Here is a 3,870-nt window from a genome sequence, read left to right as displayed (position 1 = left end):
CAAAGGCCCTGAGACAGGAACAAAGTAATGTGTCTGGGGAACAGATAGAAGCCCAGTGCAGCCAGAGTATCAACCATGTAAGGGAGACTTCAATGCAGGGGCCACATGAGGGAGGCTTCATGAGCCAGAGGAAGGAGTTTCATTATTTTTTATCATGTATTATTTTTTTACAGATGTGATAGAAGTGGGTAGCATGTTTCAAATAGGGAAATAACATGATCTGATTTTGTAATTAATTGATTTTATTTTTTAGAGTGGTTTATTTCCACAGCAAAATAGAGTGGAAAGTATGGAGCGTTCCTATATACTTCACCCCTAAATACACACACACACAATATATCCCCTATGTCTAGCATCTTGCCATAGTGTGATACATTTGTTAGAATCAATGAGCTGATACTGATACATTATTAGTAACCAAAGTCCATGGCTTACATTAGGGTTCACTCGGTATTGTCCATGGGTTTTGACAAATGCACAGTGAATGCTGTGTGTCCTCCATTACAGTATCATGTAGAATCCTTTGAACTGCCTGAAAAGCAGCTGCTCTGCTCACCCCTTTAGCCTCATAAGCACCCCCCAGCCCACCCCACCCCGGCAACTGTGGGTCCTGTCACTGTCTCCATAGTTCTGCCTTTTCCAAAATGTCACGAGGTTGGAATCAAACAGTAGATAGCCTTTTCAGACTAGCTTCTTTCACTCAATCTGATTTTTAAGAAGACCATGTTGGCTGGTTTGCAGAGAACAGATTGGAAGAAGACAAAGATAACAGCAGGCAGTTCAGTCTGGAGGCGAAGCAGTTGTCCCAGGGCTCAGATAAACGGGTGGCCAAGCCGGTGGGGACAGGTGCGTAGACTCAGATACCTGTGGAGGCCAGGTTCTTGGGAGCTGCCCCAGGCTGACTGCAGAGGGAGGGTCAGGGGAGAAAAAGCTGATGGGTACACAAGGGCTGAACCAGGTCCTGGGTAGAGTGATGGTGTAAAGTTGTCATAGATATTGCGGTTGCTTTTTATGTACTTAAAAACTTGATTTTCTCTTAGAGCTGAACAAACAGGTCCAGAGTGATCTCCCGGTGTGCCTAGGATCACACGGTAAAGTGGAAACGAGTCTGCCTTGGACGGCCGAATTCCAGCCTCTTCATCCAGAGCTCCAGCATTGGCTGCCAGCTCCTCGATCCCTCTAGTGCCTCTGTTAAGTATTTCTCTTCTCGGTGGTCATTTTGTTGCGCAATCAATAAACCCCTAGCAGAAGTAAAAGACTTCCAGGTTTACACACGGCTGATTCCCTGCCTGGAAACCCTTCCCCTTTACCCTCCTTGAAACCCTCCTGGCTTCTCATTGCACCCGGGGAAACAATCCACTTGGAACTGAAGCTCAGCATAATTGCTTGTTAATTTAGCCTGACTCCTGAATGAGTTCAGCTTATTTTGATCTCAAGTAACTACCTTAAGCCAAAAGAAAAAAAGTGGAGGGGTGGTCGATGCATTTCTTGGGGGCAGCGGAGGCACTTCACAGATTGAAGGATGAGGAGTTGAATGAACAATCAATATGAAGGACAGGTCCAGGAGCCAGTAGAATCTTGCTGCCTTCAGCAACAGGACTACTGCAGCTCCAGAGACTTTCTCTCCACTTCATTCATGCTCCCGGAAGGTACTGGATGGTCCCAGCTTGGGTCAGGAGTGCCACTCACCCCTGCTCAGATCAATCAGATCCTGGGGTTGGAGGGAGAACAATGCAAAGAACAGTGCTGGCAAAGGGAACAGCAAGGAGGAGAACAACCCCACATGGTATAAACAGGAAGCTCACAGTGTAGGCAAAATGTTCAAGGGAGATGGAGCTGCTAATGCCCGATCAGGCTGTATTGGCTGTCCTGTCCCCAGGAATCCCATACCTCAGTCAGAGCAAGTCTCAGTCTGCCTTGTAATCATTTTCAACACGCTTTTTTATTTCCCAGGACAATGGGCTCTTCAAGGATTGTGACTTCGAATTACCTAGTTTGGCATGCTGCAGCCCAGTTCCCTCCCCTCCCCCCCTCCCCAGTTGATGTCCTCCCTTCTTCTACATTTAGCTAGAATTTTTAGCTAGGCTCATGACCTCCCAAAGTAATGACATGTCCCAGTTTACCTTGCAGCTAGGAGCGACCAAATGACAAAGTTCTGAGCAATGCATAATAATGCAGGTGGTGGGAGCCACTTCCAGCCACACCTTTCCCAGGAAAAGGCTTGCCCTCCCCTTTCCATCTGCATCCTGCTGGCCGGAATGTGGACATGGTGGTGCACCTGGAGAAGGGTAAGTCCTAAGTCATCAGATGGAGAGAGCCTGACACCCTGAAGCTGCCCTATGAGTTTTGAACCACTTACCCTCAGAATACTCCAAGAAGCAATAAAACCTCTTTTCTCTTTAAGCCCTCCTGCAGCCCTGATACAGTCCACACCAGTAACCATGCTTAACATAGTGACCGACACTTAGTAAGTGTGCAATAAATTATAAATTATTAAATCAGTTACAAAAACAGAAACCTGCAATCCCAGCATTTAACACACTGACTGCATATTACCCTCAGTTCTTCTCTATATGCAGTTGATATTTTTAATAGAGGTGCAATTAAAGCAGAAATAGAATTTTATATCCAGCGTTTCCCCTTCAACAGTAAATGCATAATGAACATTTTTCATATTGTCATATTATTATCAATTAAAATGGGGGTATAATTTTCCACCAAAAAGATAAACCATAACTTAACTATTCCCTTACTGTTTGATATAAACATTTTTCCCCATTTTTTTGTAATTACAGAGAATGCTGCAAGGAAGTTACTCCTGACTCAAGGTTTTTGCTCCTTATTCTTGACAATTCCCTTAGGAATAGGATTGTTGCCTTTTCTAATATCTTAGAACACCCTCTACCTTCACCAGCCATTCTTAAGCTTTATCATTCTCAATCAGATTCTAAACAATGATCAGATGAGGATAATAATTGCAATAGCAACAGATGCCCATTATTGACCACTGACTGTGTAGCTATGCCATGCAGGGCCCTTGTCAGACATACATATCTGCCTATCTTTACACACTTAATTGCATGCTTGCTGTATGCCAGGCATAGTGGTGAAGAATGCAAATCCTAAGGTCAGACTGGATTCAAATGTCAGCAAGACTACTTCCTGTGAGTCCTTGGGGAAATTATTTAACCTCTCTGTGCCTCCACTTCCTCATCTATAAAATAGGGATAGTAACTCTTCACAGGGTTGCTGTGAAGATTAAATGAGATAACAATAGCTGGCATTTATTTAGTGCTTAACAGGTGCCACTCCCAGTGCTGAGACTTCCCATTAATGACCTCCTTTGTTCCTTGCTGGAGCACAGGAGGTCAGTGTTTCCAACCCCCCACCCCGTTTTGCAGATGAGGCACCTGAAGCCCAGAGCACAGACCACAGCGCTGAGCTGGCCCATTTTCACGTGCTGGGTCACTGCCCTCAAAGCCTCACCTTCCTTCTGAAAGGGTTCTTGTCTTTACCCTGCTAGCCAGAGCCTCAAAAGCTCAACTCCTCCAGCATAATCTCTCCCTCCACCCACCCACCCGCACCCACCCCCGCAGCCTCCTTTCCAGGCCTGCCAAGCAATTTGCTCTCCTTCCCACATGGAATTGCATTGCGGCATGGAATACCCCAGAAGCTCAGGAGCAATAACCATTTATCAAGCACTTCCTCTGGGCCAGACCCTTTGCTTGGTGCTTTGTCATTAGTTGATTTAATCCTCAAAACAGTCCTAGAACATAAGCACCAATGCCCTTATTTTATAGGTGGAGAGACCCAGGCCCAAATGGTAAAGTGAATTGCCCGTTGTCACAGGGCTACTGCATTCAAGAGCTG

The 3,870-nt window shown here is 45.6% G+C and overlaps 1 long non-coding RNA gene across 1 annotated transcript; it reads right to left on the bottom strand.

Moving 5' to 3' along the window:
* Positions 1 to 221: 221 nt before the first annotated feature.
* LOC140848671 (uncharacterized) lies at positions 222 to 2,361 on the bottom strand. The gene is made up of 2 exons (XR_012129769.1): positions 2,124 to 2,361; positions 222 to 1,711 (listed from the first exon to the last, which is right to left on the bottom strand). It is a non-coding gene; the product is annotated as an uncharacterized lncRNA (long non-coding RNA).
* Positions 2,362 to 3,870: the final 1,509 nt, after the last annotated feature.

Source organism: Manis javanica, chromosome 4 (genome assembly GCF_040802235.1).
Source record: "Manis javanica isolate MJ-LG chromosome 4, MJ_LKY, whole genome shotgun sequence".
Lineage (NCBI taxonomy): Eukaryota > Metazoa > Chordata > Mammalia > Pholidota > Manidae > Manis > Manis javanica.
This window is presented reverse-complemented; position numbering and strand designations above follow the sequence as displayed.